This window comes from Bufo gargarizans, chromosome 1 (genome assembly GCF_014858855.1).
Source record: "Bufo gargarizans isolate SCDJY-AF-19 chromosome 1, ASM1485885v1, whole genome shotgun sequence".
Lineage (NCBI taxonomy): Eukaryota > Metazoa > Chordata > Amphibia > Anura > Bufonidae > Bufo > Bufo gargarizans.
In genome coordinates, this window is record NC_058080.1 from 285,219,397 (window position 1) to 285,239,055 (window position 19,659).

General features: G+C 42.1%; 1 protein-coding gene across 4 annotated transcripts in view; it reads left to right on the plus strand.

Annotated features, from left to right (window-relative positions):
- Positions 1-19,659, plus strand: part of SHROOM3 (shroom family member 3) — a 433,756-nt gene that overhangs the window by 354,185 nt on the left and 59,912 nt on the right. The window lies entirely within an intron of this gene.

The window sequence follows — 19,659 nt, forward strand, 5'->3', positions numbered from 1 at the left end:
AAAATGCCTTTATATCTTAGACAAATTTTAATTGCCATGTTTTTCACTATATTTATGCTTTTACTTGCAAATTCTGGGGTGAATTCAGCAGGGCTAATGGAGGGTAGTTTTCACTAAGATCCTATCTAGGATGGTGAGATCATTAGCAGCAATGTAATGGTTAGATCCACCAAATCTCCTCATTATCAGAGCTGCACAATGGAAACTTAACCACTAACATCATGAAAGCAGCGTGTAAAGAGTGATTAAAGGATAGACTTCATTAGGAAGACTAGGAGGGCTGTGGGAAGTTTTCCTGATCCCATCCTAGCAAGAGATCCAGGGCTCTGACGTACCAACAATAAACTATCTGATCAAATGTCTAATTAAAGTGTTGAAGGAATTGTGCAGTAGAGTAGTATAGATGACCTGATTGACATCATCAGGAAAGATCATCAATACCAGATCGGGAATCAGCTGCTTGAAGAGGTAGCAGCGCTCATACAAGCGCTGCTTCCTCTTCAATGTTTGCCTGCACACCGTCTCCTTTGTAGTGGCCGTGCAGTGTAATTATAACCATCCCGGATCCAGCAGGATAGTCCCGGATTTCGGTCACTGCCCCGCAGTACTGGAACGGCTGAGGTAGACCCTAGACACCCCTATCACTATAAAAAAAAACTGTATTGTGAGTGGCCCCCCAAAAAAAAATTTAAAGCTAAAAAACTGTAAAAAAAATAAAAATAAAAAAATTCAAAAAGAGTATGTAAAAACAACTCACAAGGGAGTTTGTAGTGTTCCAACGCATTTCATCCATTTTTTAGCCCCAGAATCATCAGGGGAAACGGGGCTCAGGTGTCCTTTACAGCCGTAGACAATCTATAAATCCACATAGCTGGAAATAAAAACAGGAAGTCACTAACTCTAATGAAAATGGAAAAAGAGAGTATAAGTGACCAGGCACCTCAAAAACTTACAGGAGGGACATCGTAACGATCCCGTCTCTCGCTGAGGGTGGCAGCATTTGTATAGCAGCGCTAGCCTCACCCCAACGTGGGAGCACTAACTCGTCCCAGTGCCCAAGCTTAGTGTAAGTGTACCAAATGTTCGGCACGTGCCTGTTGGCTGCGTTGGTTTAATGATTTAAATGCTCCCCGGAATTCCCCCGTTTGCTCGCCTTGCGCCGCGTCCTATGATGCTAGTACGTTCCTACGTCAACTGGAGCGTGCGTGGCGCGGTTGGGTGAAGCCCAGAGGGGGCGTGGTCAAGGACACCCTGGTGTTCAGTTGTTATTCCGTCTATCCTATGCATAGTGGGCGGAGAAGGAGGGCGGTACTTCAATACAGAGCGAAGTCCTTCCCTATTACTTTAAAGTCCTGTGAATTATCATGGGCTAGATATGGAGCGTTGCATGATTACTCTACAAATGCTCAGAGCAAAATTAGACATTTAAAGGCTGGCTATCTGGCTAGCAGGCCCCGACAAGCAAAACTGGCCAGCCGAACTGACCAGTGATATATTATTTGAATTAAAATTAAAACAAATCTCAAATGAACAAAATATGTTGCTGAATAAACGTGTGTCTAGGAAACAATTTACGGTGTAAGCCAATCTAAGTGCACACAGGCAGATCAAATGAAGCAGCTAACATTCAGCCGCTTATTGAGGCCATGGGGGCTGGAAGTGTTCAATTAAAAAATCCACCTGCACTCCCTTTGTAGGATATATTTTCTCAGTTACCTCCTCGCAATGACCTATAGACAAGTTCAATCCCTTTAAATTTGACAGCAGTCACCCGTCTTTCATGAGTTGTATGGACATGTCTAGCAACTGGGGTTTCCTTATTATTGCATATGTCATTTAAGTGCTCTCCCACACGACGGCGAAATTCCCTACGTGTTTTCCCTACGTATTTGGTACCACATTCACAGGTCAATAAGTATATGATCCCCGTGGTGTGACAATTAATGAAGTCACGCATAAGGTGGACGTTCTCTGTCTCTCCCCCAGTGAAGGACTTTCCAGGCTGTATGAAGCTACAAAAACTGCAATTTCCTCATCTGAAACATCCTCTCAATGGACCGTCAAGCCAAGTGCGTGGTCTATCTGGTGGGGTTGGGTATAGTGGCTGTGTACAAGGTGGTCCCTCAAACTCAAGCTACTTCTGTAAGTAATGGCTGGTTGAGGGCCTACAGCATCTATTAGGTCAGGGTCCATTCGTAAAGTATCCCAGTTCTGGCGGATAATGTTACTAACTTCTGTTGCAGCTGCATCAAAAGTTCCTATTACTCTAATCCCACCAGATGTAGTCGGGTCAGAACGATCAGTAAGGTGCAACAGGGAAGTGTGTGTATGTTGCAATGCTTGCTGATAGGATGTACGTAGAATACTGTCCAGAGATGGGATGGTTACTTTCTCAGCAAAGAATATTGTCGGAGTGGGTTTACGATATATAGCAGTGTCTAAACCTCCCTCAGCATTCCTACGGATCAGTATATCCAAAAACGGTAAATAGTCTTTCATCACCGATAATTCACAACCGAGTTCACATTCAATTTTGCGACGAAATCTAGAGAGTCATTCTCTGTCCCGCTCCAGATGACAAAAATGTCATCTATGAAGCGTGACCAGAGAACCACATCGCATATGCCCTCAGCAGGGACATCCCCGTAGACGATAGTTTCCTCCCACCAGCCCAGGAGTAGGTTTGCGTACAATGGCGCACAAGAACTGCCCATCACCGTGCCCCTGAGCTGGTGGTAGAAATGCCCATCAGACAAAAAATAATTTCTACAGAGTATGAACCTCAGGAGTTCCAATACAAAGGCACTGTGTGCTGAAAATTGCTGCCCTCTAGCTCTCAAAAAGTAAGCGGACGCACCTATCCCTACCTCGTGTGGTATCAAGGAGTACAATGCCTCTACATCTATTGAGGCCAGAAACCAATTAGGTTCCACTGTGATGACATCAATCTTAGTAAGGAGGTATCTCTATATATGATGCGCAGACCTTTAAAAATGCAAAAAATAATAATACTGGATCCGTTTTTCCAGATGACACCGAAGAGATGGATCCGTCATTTCAATGCATTTGTCAGATGAATCCGGATCCGTCTGACAAATGCCATCCGTTTTTGTCCGGATTGCCAGATCCGGCAGGCAGTTCCAGCTACGAAACTGCCTTCCGGAATCCTCTGCCACAAGTGTGAAAGTACCCGTACATGGTTTTTGGTGACGAATCTGGTTTGTTCCATTTTGATTTAACACAACCTCATCCTAATGGAATGGATGCATCCTAATGTGTTGAATCAAACGGAACCGTTTTGGTCCGGTTTTGAGATCATCTGCCGGATCTCAAAATCTAGAAACCAAAGCGCAGATGTGATAGTAACCTAATGCTGTTTAGCGTCAATGTTCTTGTCATTTTTTCCAGCTACAGGTGTGTACTGTATCTCTGCATTGTGTATGCTGTTTTCCCCTTGATGAAATATGACTGCAGAGTGTAGACATATACTGTAAAGGGTTAGACACCTCGATGCTGCAGACCACTGTCGGGACGTAAGCATTTCCTCCTGGCAATCGTCAGATAGCTAGCGGAGGACACTACCGCTATTAGATGCAGCAATGTCCTCCATGGCATGGGGAGGAGTGATCACTATGCCATAGCTCCTCCCCATGCAGGGGAGCGGTGACAGATCGCTATAACACAGTGTGATCTGCTTCCGGCACCATTATGGTTCTTAACCCCTTAGTGACCACCCATACGTGTTTTTACAGTGGTCACTAAGGGGCCTTGGGCTGAAGTGACGCCTTTTTAAGGCGGCGCTTCAGCCCAAGTTAGCGCTTAAATCAAGTGCTAGAGCTCTGTGCCCGCAGCTACAGGAGGTAGCTGCGGGCTGGGGGAAGTGATTAGAGACCATGACAAGTGGTCTCTGATCACATGATCGCCGTGATACACAGAAAATGCCGGGAGAGAGGAGGGAGAAAGTCTCCAGTGCAGGGATCGGGTCCCCCAACTTCCCCATAAGGGAAAGCTGGGTCCCGATCCCCCCCTTCCCTCAAGAAAGATTGCAGCGGCCGCCTGGCGCATGCACACACTATAAGCAGGCCGCCGCCCCTGCAGTATAATAAGTAATTATGCTCCAATCGGGTCCCGCAGCACCCCGATCGGGGCAATATGGCCCCCCCAATGTATTTAACCCACCATAGGCTCCAGCGCTCATTGTGCCCCCCTAATTTCAGGATGGCCGGCAGCAGCGCTGCTGATCCCCCTTCCGCCCAGCACCCTCCCACCCTGATCTGTTTTAGGATTGCTGAGCCGTTAGCAGATTGTCAGCATACAGCTGACACTCTGCATCAAATGGCCGACATTGGTGCTAGCACCAATGTCAGCCATTTAACCCCTTCCATGCTGCGGTCCATAGGGACTGCTGTATGGAAAGGCTTAACAGGGAGGGAGCTCCCTCCCTCTCCCATCAGGCCGCTGCACTACTGTGGCAGCATCCTGATGGTTACCATGGTAACCGGACACCTTCACAGGCTTCCAGCTTGCCAAAGGCAGGAGGCGGATCAGGCTGTGTAAAGTCTCAATACACTGCAGTACACTGTATAGTGTACTGCAATGTATTATAGAGGCATCAGACCCACTGGGGTATGGGTCAAATAAAAAAAATAAAAAAAGTGAAAAAGGTAAAATAAAACATGTTACTTTCCCTGGACGGTGAACGCCATAAAAAAAAATGAAAAAATATGATGGAATTAAAATTTTGCTCACCTCACTTCCCAAAAGATGGTATTAAAAGTGATCAAAAAAGTCGTATGTATCCCAAAATGGTACTATTTAAACCATCACCTCATCCCGCAAAAAATGAGCCCCTACATGAGACAATCAAAAAATGAAAAGAATATGGCTTTCAGACAATGGAGACACAAAAACATGTTATTTTTTTCTAAAATGCTTTTATTGTGTTAAAGTGAAATAAAAAAATAAAAAAGTATACACATTAGGTATTGCCGCATCCATAACAACCAGCTCTATAAAAATATCACATCACCTAACCCTTTAGGTGAACACCATAAAAAAATTAGAACAAACTGTGCCAAAAAAGCAATTTTGTCACACCACAAAAAGTGTAATACCAAGCGATCAAAAAGTTATATGTACCCCAAAATAGTACCAATCAAACCATCACATCTCACAAAAAATAACACCCTACCTAAGACAATCGCCCAAAGAATCAAAAAAATATGGCTTTCAGAAAAATTTTTAAATAAAAACTGTGCCAGAACGGCCATTTTTGGTAACCTTGCCTAACAAAAAATGTAATATAGAGCTAATAAAAATCATATGTAACCCAGAATAGTATCAATAAAACTGTCACCTTATCATTTATGGGGGTTTTCTATTGTATTGGCAGCTCAACGCCATTACAAGTGTGCAATGGGACCTAAAACATTTTCACACAAATTTTGTGTTCTGAATGCCACTGCCGTGTGTCAAGACATAAAATTGGGGCCACAATGGGGGTATTTCTGAAGACAGGAGAAATGGGGCGATACATTTTGAGGTGTACTTCTTCATTTTCATGTGCTTTGTAGAAAGAAAAACTGTCTTTAAATTGCCACTTTTGTGTAAAAAATTAAAATTTAATTTCTTTTCACCTTCTTAGCATTAATTTCTTTAAAAGACTAGGCGGTCAAAAAACTCACTACACCCATAGATGAATACGTTAAGGGGTCTAGTTTTCAAAATGGGGCACTTTTGGGAGGGGTTCAATTATTCTGACAGTTATAAGCCTCTGCAAACTTGGCTTGTTGCAGGAAAAAATATGCACTTCAATCATTTTAAAATTTATGTTAAAATGGTAAGTCTCCTAAATAAAATAAAAAAGTTAAAGTTTTTTGTATGTTTTTTGTTTTTACGTTTTTTAATAAAGATACGCATATTTTATCGGTAAAATGTTACCACCTAAGTAAAGTGCAAAATGTGACGAGAAAACAATGTCAGAATTACTTTGACGTGCAAAACCTTTATGAAGTTATTCTCTGCTAAAGTGACACATGTCAGATTTCCGAAATCTGGCTTGGTCATTAAGGTCCAAACAGGCTTGGTCACTAAGGGGTTAAACGAGCTTAAAAATCTGAATTGAAGGCAGTATTAGAATGCCAGATGATCGCTAACGAGCGTTCATAGGAACGCTTGTTGGCGATTATCTGCCGGAAAATCTGGCAGTCTAATATACCCTTTTCAGTTGCATTTAAAGAGAATTACGTTTTCCTACTCGTGTTCTGTATGTTTCTTGCTGATTAATTTGTCAGGACAGTTTCAAAGTTAGGTCTGTTGCTCTTCAGTAACGCCACATCCTATCTGACAAGTTTCATTTAACAACTTGTCGTAGATCGCTAGAGTTAAGCTTAGGCAGAATAGGTGCCAAAAAGATTTGCTGAGAGGCAACTACTTTGTTACTAGAGGTGTGTGTGTCAAACTTAGAAGTGAAGATAACCGTACTATTGACCCATGGATTAATCTGGGACTTCATGCCAGTATATGTTAATAGTTTTTTTGGCATTTCGAATGACAGTCAACCCTGCAGCACTATCGGAGAGAGCTAAGGTACGTTCACAGGGTCAAGTTTCCTGATGCAGTTTTGGAAGTCAAAATCAGGAGTGGATCATATATGACAAGAAAGTATAATGGACAGATAGGACTTCTGTTTTTTTTTTTATTCACTTCTGGTTTTGATTTCCGGAACTACATAAGGAAACCTGAACGTGTGGCAGTAAACCATGGCATGATGTTGAATAGATTTTACTATACTCTTTATGTCCTTCACTTGCATAACTTAGTCAGGGCCGGCCTTTGGGGTGTGCGGGCTGTGCGGCCGCACAGGGCGCCATAGCAACAGGGGCGCCGGGCGGCCGACAGCCCGCAGTGACGCGAATATTTATTCTGCAGGGGGCAGGGCCTGCGGGCGGGCGGCGGACTTACTACAACACAGTCAGACTCACACAGGGCGCTGGGCGGCAGCCTGCAGTGAAGCATCTTTATTCTTCTGCGCTTCGGTCCGGACTGAAGGAGTGAGGAGGGGGCGGGGCTCGCGGCCGCTCTGAGCTCCGCTCTGCTGCCTGGCTGGCCTGCCTGTCTCTTTAAGAGAGCAGACCAGTGGCTGCTGGAGCGTAGCCACTGAGCTCCGCCCCCAGAGAGGAGACAGACAGCGCGCCCAGCCAGCAGAGTCAGCAAGGCCCACACGGCAGCACTAGTCTTCAGGCACAGCTAGAGAACAAGGTTTTTTTTATTTGAAGAAATGATTATGAATGATTTATGTGAATGTGCCAACAGTGCCATGGGGGATGGGGGGACGGGACAGAGATGTGCTGATGCTGCCCAAGTGGAGGGGACAGGGTGGGAGAAGTGTGCCAATGCCATGGTGACTGGGGGGGGGGACAGAGTCTCTGTTGTCCCCCCACCCCCCAGTCACCATGGCATTGGCATATTTCTCCTCCAGATGGGCAGCATCAGCACATCTCTGCCCCCCCCCGCTCCCCCAGTCACCATGGCATTGGCACATTTCTCCCTCCCTGTCCCCTCCAGATGGGCAGCATCAGCACATCTCTGTCCCCCCCACCCCCGCCCCCGCGTCACCATGGCATTGGCACATTTCTCCTCCAGATGGGCAGCATCAGCACATCTGTCCCCACCCCCGCCCCCGCGTCACCATGGCATTGGCACATTTCTCCTCCAGATGGGCAGCATCAGCACATGATGTGCTGATGATGCTGCCCATCTGGAGGGGACAGGGAGAAATGTGCCAATGCCATGGTGACGCATCTGGAGGGGACAGGGAGAAATGTGCCAATGCCATGGTGCTTCGGGGGTGGGGGGGGGACAGAGATGTGCTGATGCTGCCCATCTGGAGGGGACAGGGAGAAATGTGCCAATGCCATGGTGACGCATCTGGAGGGGACAGGGAGAAATGTGCCAATGCCATGGTGACGCGGGGGTGGGGGGGGGACAGAGATGTGCTGATGCTGCCCATCTGGAGGGGACAGGGAGAAATGTGCCAATGCCATGGTGACTGGGCAGGGGGATGTGCTGCTGCCAGCCCACTGGCCCATCTGGAGTGGGAAAAGTGTGCAATGGGTGAGGGGGGGGGCTCATAGAGGACAGGGGGACAGTGTGCTTTCCTGCTACTACATCAACACCCCCCCAGGGTGAGGGGGGGGGGGGGGCGCCACAAGGTTAGCTCGCACAGGGCGCCTGAACACCTAAGGCCGGCCCTGAACTTAGTGAGCGGAGATACCGGAGGGCATAGCAGGAGAACGGAGCGGCGCCCGGGGATAATAGTAAGTGCAGTGAGATCCCCAGGCACCGCTCTACATGTCTGTATACTTCACAGTGTAATAATCGGTGAAAGGTCTTCTTTAAGAATGGGAGTTGTATTACACTCAATGGTATCAAAACACAGGGGGTCACTTATTAAGTTCAAATATGCCTATGTTAGGCGTATTTCAGGCACACATTGCGGCATAACAGCTGGTTGCGCTGCAATCTGCGACTTCACATCAGGTCTAAAAAAAATTGGTGGGGAAGAGGATGGGCCGCCAGTATGGACAGGCCAGCAGTATGGTTATGAGCAATGATATAGGTTGTAGTACTCCTCTCTCTCTGCAGAATCTAAGGCTGACAATCAGGTTCTTGCAAACTTGTCTGTAATTCCCAGGCTGATGGGTATCGGCTGGCCAGGACAGTGTCAAAGAGTGGAATGGTATATTAGCAATATCCCTCTCACCGCAGTAAAGTCTCTTAAACATCAAATACCTTACAGGCTGCTCAGCCATGCAGATTCTGGACCTTGTTGCTTTGGAGTACTATGAGATGAGTAGAGATGGCTTTCTTGATGCAAATATCTCAGATATAGCGATTCCCTGGGACTCAAGCCTAGTTTATCCAAGGAGTGAGCACATGTAGCTCCTCTCTCTTGCTCAATTAATACAAGACTCACACAGTCAACTAGTGGTGGACCTCCATATCCTAGCCTTCTACAAAGGCAGAGTTAGTATTGTTAACCCTAACTTACCCATACAAAACCATGCAGGTACAACACGATACATCAGAACATTATGTAGAACTAAATAACATTAATGACAATAAATATTTTGCAAGTTAACCCTATTCTGAGGGACTGGACTATATCATTAGTGACCTTTTTTATATTTATTTATGTCGGCTGTATGACAGGTCTAATTATGTGCCAAATGCTCAAACAGAATATAAGTCCATGCATCAGAACTGAAACCTACGCCAGCCCCAGATTTCTTCCATGTCAGCAAACTAGTATAGATAATAAATGCCCCTGCCCACTCCACCCTCGAAACACCCTCCTTTTTAGTAATGTGGTGAGGCAGACGGAGTAACAGCATTTGTACAAGTGCTGTTGAAAAGGTCGCAAACACAAAATTAGCTTTTTCACACCACAAAAGGGGAGTATCTGTATGGTACATGTGGTCCTATGTGTACTGTACAGGACCCTGAAGAAGCTCCTGTCCTCCTCATTGTAAGTTATTTACAGCTTCCAGCAGCTATCGCTATTATACATAAGAATTTATTTTATCTGTATTAGTTATCTGTTCAATTTTATTTAATTTTCATTTACATTTTCACTTGCTTTAGGTTGACATTTTGGGGTCTTTTGAACCAATTAACAGTTACAGTCACTATATTAATTTATGGTCTTCCCGGGACCATTATATTGAATTAATGATATTACACAGCGGTCTGAACACAGTCACATACCAGTTTTTGCACACTTTTGTGTAAAAGTCATTATTTAACCGAGGTTCTAGAGGCCAGTTCTGAGAAAACAGTATATGGCTGCCAGTCTAGTTTGCACACTTTTCCTGACTCCTGTAGAGCTATTGATACTTGTTTCCATTGTATTAAAGGCAATGGACTATACACGATTCATTATAACGATCCCAGAAAACAAACACCAGTCAGAAGGAGGCACAGACTTTACAAATGGACAAGAGGCCCATCATTTATTTGGGGCATTAAGAAATTCCTTAGTTTCTGTTTACCAAGCACTTCTATGGACTAGGTACATAACACCTCATGAATAATCAAGTAGGCGCCTGCTCAGTACACTTGGACAAGTAGTTTTCCCATGGAAGACGTAATGAATGGGTCTTTTAAAGCAAAGTGTCATTAGCTAAGCAAGGAGGGAGAAGTAGAAATGTCTGAATATTTGTAATATCAACCCTAGTGCAACATGTTCATATTTTCTCAAAATCTAGTATCCAGAAATGTGTTGTTGTTATTGTTGTAGTAATAATAATAATAAAAAAAGAAAGCCAAGAGTTATTGTTTACTACATGACCCACAGCCATGCTGGATAAATCTCAGGAACCAGATAACCAGTACACCTAAGAATTGGCTCCTGGATTTATCTGGCTCATTTCTAAATTATACATTATTTTGTCCATCCCTGACTACAGAGAATTGCTCACAGTTTCACTTTTATTCTGCCGTGTTCAAAAGACAACAAGGATTATGACAGCTACTCAAATCTATAGGGCTGATCTGCAATACCAGACAGAGTCATGGAAAATAGTGGTCCTGTTTTTGGAAAAGATAGAATATTTTTCTAATCTAATACATCCCTTTTAAAATACCTAGTGTTCCTGGCCAAAGACTAGTGCTGTGACATATTTAGAGTGTGATATATTTGCCAATCAAATTATGGAGCATCAAAAGTTGATTGTATGGGAGACTGAAGGGAACATTAAGATCCGCATTCAATCCATGGCCATGGCCCTCCTCAGTCCACGGCTAAATTGGCTAATTAATACTTATTTAATACAGTGGTGCTAGAAAGTTTTTGAACCCTTAAGAATATTCTTTATTTCTGCATACAATTGACCTAAAACTACTTCAGATTTTCATAAAAGTCCAAGATAACCAAATCAAACAATTGAGTTAAAAAAAATTGATTTGGTAATTTATTTATTGAGGAAAATTATACAATATCACACACCTGTAAGTGGCAAAAGTATGTGAACATTTGCTTTCAGTAGCTGATGAGATCCCCTTGTGTAGAAATAATAGCAACTAAACATTTCTGCCTGGTGATTGTTGATTAGTCCTGCACATCGACTTGGGAGGCCTCCTAGCCAATTTCCCAGTACAAAATAGGGTCTCCTCCCATGAACTGCTTGCTTCAGGTCCTGCCACAACATTTCTATTGGATTTGATCATTCCTAAATCATTCTTTAATAGAACAACTTGTGTGCTTAGGGTAATTGACTCAGCTCACGGACATATGTCCTGACATTTATCTCTAGCATTTGCTAGTATAATGCAGTATTCATTGTTCCATCAATGATGGCAAGTCATCCTGGCCTATATTCAGCTAAATAGGCTAAAACCATGATATTATCACAACTGTCTTCCACAGAAGTGGGTGGGAAGAGGTGTATATATGCAGGAATGCATTTTTCCAAACATAATACTTCTCATTTAAGAGAGAAAGTTATATGTTGGTGTCATCCATCCACAAAACATTGTTCCAATAGCCTTCTGGCTTGTGCAGGTGATCTTTAGCAAACTGCAGACTGGCAGCAGTGTTCTTTTTGAAGAGCAACGGCTTTCTCCTTGCAATCCTGTCACCACCATGGTTGTTCAGTGTCCTACTGATGGTGGACTCATGAACTTTAACATTAGCCAATATGATAAAGACCATTACTCGCTTAGAGGTTATCTTGGGCTCTTTTGTGACCTCACAAACTATACACACCTTGTTCTTGGTTTGATCTTTGTTGGTTCCTGGGGAGAGTAATAATGGTCTTGCATTTCCTCCATTTGTATACAGTCTGTCTGACTGTAAATTAGTGGAGTCCAAACTCTTTAGAAAGGGTTTTGTAACTTTTTCCAGTCTTATGAGCATCAACAACTCTTCTTCTGAGTTCTTCAGAAATCTCCTTTGTTAGTGCCATCATACACATCAGCAAACATATGTTGTGAAGATCAAACTTTGATATATTCCTGTTCTTTAAATAAAACAGGTTACACATCCACATCAGATTGTCATTCCATTGATTGACACACCTAACTCTAATTTCAACTTCCAATTATCTGCTAATCCTAAAGGTTCACATACTTTTGCCATTAACAGACATGTGATACATGTGATCATTTTCCTCAATAAAAAAAATGCTCAAGTCCAATATTTTGTCTGATTTGTTTGGTTTGGTTATCTATATCTACTTTTCGGACTTATGTGAAAATCTGATGCAGTTTTAGGTCAAATTTATGCCACAAACTTTCAAGCCCCATTGTGACTAGCCCTCTGAACAAGATATGGTCTCAGTATTCCTATTTAGCTGCCAGTAACTTACCGAAATAAGGTAAGAATAAGGTGAGATCAATGAAAAGAGAGTAGTACAATTTCTTTAAAAGACAGTTACAATAAAGTTGCCTTTTTAATAAACTATGCATCGTATCATGACAATATTTTCCGTTCGTGGCCTTGTTTCTGCTATATGTAAGCATATTCTTGAGATGATTATTAAATGCATTTTCTGGAACTTGCATATTGCTGACCTATCCTTGAAATTGACTCTTGTTAGAAGGAGCCACAATGCTTGAGAGCGGGATTTGGCCTCTTCCACAGCCTGTGGACATTACATACATCAGTTACTCAGTCTCATTCAAATGAAAGAGATTGCACTGCAATACCAATCTCAGCTGCTATGCAATGTACAGCACTATGCTTTGTATACTATGAAGAGGCTGAAGCACCTCTGGAGGATACATCATCTGCTGTCCATGCTGCACATGGCGGTTAGTCTGGATATTAGCTGGTGGTCATAATAATGTGCCTTGACCATGTATATACTGTATATAGTACAATCTAGCATAAATGTGTGTCTTTTGAATAAAGCAGTTGTGTCATCTCAAGCATTGGTTGCATATCACTAGGATATTTCACCAATGTCTTGTTGTGGGTACCACTTCTGGGATCCACACCTATCTTTACAACGAAGCCCCATTGAAGTGGCTTCCCATCCATTTCTATGGGACTTCCAAATATAGCCGAGCACTTCACTTTGCGGGCTCCATTCTAGAGAGAGGTGCGGGTCCCATAGGTGGGACCCGCCCCATAAGACATTGGTGACATATCATAGCGATATGCCACCAATGCTTGAAATGACACAACCCCTTTAACGTTATCTGCTCCTTCCGTCTATATTTCGACCAACCTGCAGTCTGTTTCTCATCTGACATTAAAATAGTGACTAAGAAGACACAGACAGGCGAGATTTATATTATGTCTACTAGATAGTACCCAGAAGATCTTCTTTTGTTAGAAATAAAATACTTTGTTTGACGGGTCTGTGTTAAACATATCAGCATGCTCAGAACATGTTGGATAAACTTATTTTATGATTTATAGCTGTGGAGAAAATGACCCTTGTGCTGCCAAGGAGCAGTAAAACTGGTTTCTCAACTCTGAAGAAGCCAACTACATTTCAGTAAGCTGTCTTTAGTCCAGATAACCTGCGGATCGCAGTGCTGCCACAATAATCTCTTGCTTTATTTTAACTTTCTGAAATATTTAAGGCACAAATGCATTAAAGGAGTTGCCTGGTTTTGTTATATTGATGACCTATCTTTAGGATAAGTCATCAATATCAGATCAGTGGTGCTTGACTGCCAGCACCGCCGCCAATCAGCTGTGTGAAGATTAGTGATGAGCAGCATAGGCAATATTCGTGAATGTCTTTTGTTGCGATATTTCGTGAATTTTTGGGTGAATATTCGCCATAAATTCGCAATTTCGAGAATTCGTGATCTCCAGTCATTATTTACTTGATTGCTAAAATCGCCAAGGTGATATATTTGCGATAAAAATTTGTGATTCGAATATTCGCGCTCAACACTAGTGAAGATAACACATTTCTCGTACAAGTGCTGTGTTCTATCCACTGTTTACCTGCTCGCTGTTGACATTGCAGCAGTGAGCAGTGTATTACAACTTCACCATCCACATTCACTTCAATGGGACAGCTCCTTCCGATTCACATGAGTAGTACCGCTGGCACCCCTGCCGATCTGATATTGATGACCTATTCTATGGATAGGTCATCAATATAACAAAAGCTGAAAACAAAGCAGATTAATTGAAGTTTATCAAAAATTATTTTAAAGTGTCACTAACTTTTCACACAACATTTGATATGTTTTAGAGACATGAAAAGTTGAGATTGTTGGAACAAATGCGCACTTCTTTCCCCTCATTCTAGAGATAGATATGGGCCCAGTGCGAACGTATTCAATCAGCCATAAGGCTCAACGGTGACCATGGCATCTGAATGCATTCCCTGGATGAGATTGGGGAAGCTGTAGTACTCCAGTGATAGCGTGGAACCTCAAGTAGGCTCCAATACCCATCACTGGAATATTCAAATTCAGGCCAGCAGGTGGCAGCACTAAATGTGAATGGTGTGTTCTGTGATAGATAAATGCCTATCACAGAACACAATCTAATGATTGCTAGTTATAGACATCTAGAGTGACTTACAAAAAGTAACAACATTTTTAATAAATTTGGAAATATAAAAAATATAATATACACTGACCAAAAATATATAAACGCAACACTTTTGGTTATGCTCCCATTTTGCATGAGCTGAACTCAAAGATCTGAAACATTTTCTACATACACAAAAGACCCATTACTCTCAAATATTGTTCACAAATCTGTCTAAATCTGTGTTAGTGAGCACTTCTCCTTTGCCGAGATAATCCATCCCACTTTACAGGTGTGGCATATCAAGGTGCTGATTAGACAGCATGAATATTGCACAGGTGTGCCTTGGACTGCCCACAATGAAAGGCCACTCTGAAATGTGCACAGTTTTGCCTTACTGGGGAGGGGGGGGGGGTCATAAAACCGGTCAGTATCTGGTGTGGCCACCATTTACATCACTCAGTGCAACACTTCTCGGTCGCATAGAGTTGATCAGGTTGTTGATTGTGGCCTGTGGAATGTTGGTCCACTCCTCTTCAATAGCTGTGCGAAGTTGCAGAATATTGGCAGGAACTGGAACACGCTGTCGTATACGCCGATCCAGAGCATCCCAACCATGCTCAATGGGTGACATGTCCAGTGAGTATGCTGGCCATGCAATAACTGGGATGTTTTCAGCTTCCAGGAATTGTGTACAGATCCTTGACCCCTTTTCCCCAAATTCAAAATAAACAATAAAAAGACATTGCCATGTCTGAAAACATCCGTACTATTAAACTATAATAATGTTTATCCCATACATCGAATGACAAAACGGGGAAAAAAATTCAAAATGGCCAATTCTCCTCTTTTTGTCACTTCACCTCTCAAATAAAATGTAATAAAAAGAGATAAAGTCACACACTGGGGTATGGTTGGAATCATACTGACCTGGAGAATGAAGGTAACAGGTCAATTTTGGTGCCTAGGGAACCCCATAAAGACAAAACCCTTAAAACTGTGGCGGTGTTGCATTTTTTCCCAATTCCACCCCATTTTGTTTTTTTCTTTCAGCTCCCCACTACATAATATGCAAGATTAAATAGTGCCATTGGAATGTACAACTTGTCCTTCAAAATTCAAGCACTCATAAGACTATGTCATAAGGCATAAACACCAAAAAATTGAAAATTGGAAGGCGCTCTAAGGGTTAATATATATATATATATATAAATAGTTTACTGCATAATGCCATTTTCACACCGTCAGTATTTGTAGGCCAAAACCAGGAGTGGAGCCTACAAAGAAAAAGTATAATAGAAATAGTTGAGCCTCTTCAGTGTTTTGGACCCACTTCTGGTTTTGACTTACAAATACTGACCAAATACCTATGCAAAATACTAACCAAATACTGAGAATGTGAAAGTGGCTGTAAAGAAAACTCCAACGAAATTAAGTCTCATAGAAATATAAACAAAAAGTGATTTCCATTCCACCTAGTAGACATTCAGAAAGTCAGTGTCTGTACGGTAGGCAACTGTCAGCATTAAAGCCACCAGTAATGCAATTAACTGCACAGCTATTTTCGTGATATATTTTACAAATAGGAGAAAATATTAAAACATTTCCTTTTAAAAGTCCATCCGAGTGCTACTTTAATTCAGTCAACAAGTCTTGCAAACTGCAGATACTGTGAATCAGCATTATACACAGGGCAAACTATTCAAGCGTAGTTTTCTAGGTATGTTTATCACATCGATGATCACAGTAGGAGAATTTATTATGGTTGTATGTTTATATGCTAGTCTTAATAATAAATGCACTGGAGAAAGATGCATTCATTTATTACATTTATTAAGAGATGTAGGATTTTTTATAAATTTGGTGCATCTTTCTGGCAATCTATGCACCAGAAAAGCAATGAGCTGGCATTGACTTGGGCTATAGTTTCTGATGTAAATTATGCATAAATTATGGTAAATCTGCCTGGCCATGGAAGACCATACCTCTCCCACTTTTTTCCAAAAGTGTCAGTCGCCATGTAAAAACGCAAAAAGTTGCAGCAGAAGGCTACTTTCACACTAGCGTTTTTGCTGGATCCGGCAGGGCAGCAAAAACGCTTCCGTTACTGATAATACAACCGCCTGCATCCGATATGAACGGATCCGGTTGTATTATCTTTAACCTTGCCAAGACGGATCCGTCATTAACTCCATTGAAAGTCAAAGGGGGATGAATCCGTTTTCTATTGTGGCATCCCAGGACGGAAAGCAAAATACAACATGTTGTAGTTTGCTCTGCGGTTTGGGAGCGTAACTAAACGGAACGGAATGCATTTTGGAGCACTTCGTTCTGTTCAGTCTAGTTTCCCTATTGACAATGAATGGGGACAAAACTGAAGCTTTTTTTTTTCCGTCATTGATCCCCTATAACGGAACTCCATATAGGAAAGCTTAAACGCTAGTGTGAAAGTACCCTTAGATTGGATTTTTTTATACCACTTTTCAGGCACATTTGGGTTGATAATTTCCCTGCTAGTGCATGTAAATAAAGAGGTTGGCCAAATCAGTGCAACTGCTATATTAGAATGCACGACCCCTTTTGAAAGCAGCACGTTGTTCTTCCAACTGTGCCAGGTATACAGACTTGTAATGTAGCGCTAATAATAATGACTCCAGAGGCGGATTGAGGAATCAGGGGACTGTCTTGGCTAGTCAAGATAGTCAGAATAACTCTTAGTTTTTGGCCCAACCTCAAACTGGTTACTTGGCACAGTGATTCCACAACCATTGTCTGTACGCATGTCCATAATAAAAACCACCTGTCTGTGAGTGGCAAAAGAATGTGAACCTGTAGAATAAGCAGATCATTTGAAGGACAAATTAGAGTCAGGTATTTTCAATCAAAGGGATGACTGTTTTATTAAAAGAACATGAATCTATCTTGGTTTGATCTTTGTTGGTGAACCACTCCTGGGGAGAGTAATACTGGTCTTGAATTTTCTCCATTTGTATACAGTCTGTCTGACTGTAGATTGGTGGAGTCCAAACTCTTTAGAAAGGGTTTTGTAAACTTTTCCGGCCTTATATGCATCAACAACTCTTCTTTTGTAAGTGCCATCATACACATCTACTAACATATGTTGTGAAGATCAGACTTTGATAGATCCCCATTCTTTAAATAAAACAGGTTACCCATTCACATCAGATTGTCATTCCATTGATTGTCATTCCATTTTTTAGTCTAATATTTAAAAATGTTAATGTTCATTAGTCCACCATCGGGATGACACTGAACAACAAAGGTGTGCATGGCAGGATTGCAAGGAAAAAGGCCGCTGCTCTCCAAAAAGACCAATGTGCAGTTTGATAAAGATCAACAAGATAAGCCCGAAAGCTATTAAAACAATGCTTAGGGGACGGATGAGACCAACTGAATAGAACGTTTTTATCTTAAATAGGAAGCATTTTGTTTGACCAAAGGAAAACACTGCATAAAAACCTCATCCCATCTGTAAAACATGATGGTAGTAGTAGCATCATGCTTTGGGCTTGTTTTGCTGCATCTGGGCAACAACAGCTTGCCATCATTGATGGAACAATGAATTTTGAATTATACCAGCAAATTGTAGAGGAAAATGTCTGGACATCTGTCTTTTAGCTAAATCTCAAGAGAACAGACATGCAGAAAGACAACAATCCTTAGAACACAAGTCGTTCTACCAAAGAACAGTTAAAGTGTACTTCCAGTTATAAACACTTTTTTTGCAATAACTATTACAGATGAATATAGGAAACTTTGTAATGTATCTTATTAATTAATTATGTCTCATCCTGGGCTTCTCAGCATGTTTTCTTCCTTTTTCCCATAACTCAGCCTCTTATCTCTAGTAACTCCCATATCCAGCCTCACACACAAAACTCTAGGAGAGAGAATGAGGATTGAGGAAGCTGCTGTCAGCTAGTAAGTGATTTATTACCTGAATTATCTGAACAGTGGTAGAGCCTTATCTTACTAGATATAGTAGAGTCAAAAGTGCTAAGTGTAGCAGTGCTAAGAACCTACATTTGGCATCTCTCTAATCCCGCTGCCTTCTCCATAGACATCAGTATTAAAAGCAGGAAAGAGCAAAGCAGTTTACTTTAAGCAGATTGAAGAATTTTTCTTTAGTAAGATATATTACAAAGTTTCCTATATACACCCGTACTATTCATTGATGTAAAGTTGTTTTACAACTCTAGGTTTAAAGAAAAATAAAGTTAAAGTTTACGATTGGTCAAGTCCTGACCTTAATTCAACAGAAATGTGGAAGTAAGCAGTTCATGAGAGGTAACCACCCAACATAACAGTGTTGAATCTGTTTTGTATGGAGGAATGGGCTAAAGTTCCTCCAAGCCAATATGCAGGAGTAATCAACAATTACTTGGAATGTTTAGTTGCAGTTATTGCTGCAAAATGGGTCAGACCAGATACTAAAAGCAAAGGTTCAAATACTTTTGCCACTTACAGACATGTGATACTGGATCATTTTTCTCAATAAGTAAATAAGCAGCCTAAGATTTCAGACTCTGATATCGTTTTTGGTTAAATTTATGTGAAAATATATACAATTCTGAAGGGTTCACAAACTTTCAAGCACCACTGTGTATGTGCATTTTAGGCTCTGTTCAGACAAAACTTGAACATCTCCATACGTTTTTATATAACGTCTGCCAGAATTTCCTTTTGACATTGTCTGTGTAGTTTGCATTGATAAAGTGAATCAGAGGTTGATTGACCATAGACCCTACAGGGAAATCTCCTGGTGGGCCGATGCCCAGGGGGCCACCCAAGCCCTCATCATGGCTATCAGCTGGATACATAATGATCTCAGTACTAAGTTATACTAGGAGCATCAGGTACTTATGCACCTGGCCGGTGGCCGCAGGTGCCCTCCTGGATTCAGCTGTATCGCCATCCTCAGGACGGTGAAAAAGTTGAATACTGCAGCACGGGTGGCAGTATTTTGTGCTGCACTCTGGTACTTGGTTCTGCTAGGGGCGGTATTTTATGCCACACTTCAGTATTGCTGGTTCCATCTACTTCTGTTGCCCTGCCTTTTGTCAATTTGGACCTATCTACAGCATGGGGCCTCTTTTAGGTTTTCCAGGGCCACTTTAAGTTCCCAGTCCGCCCCT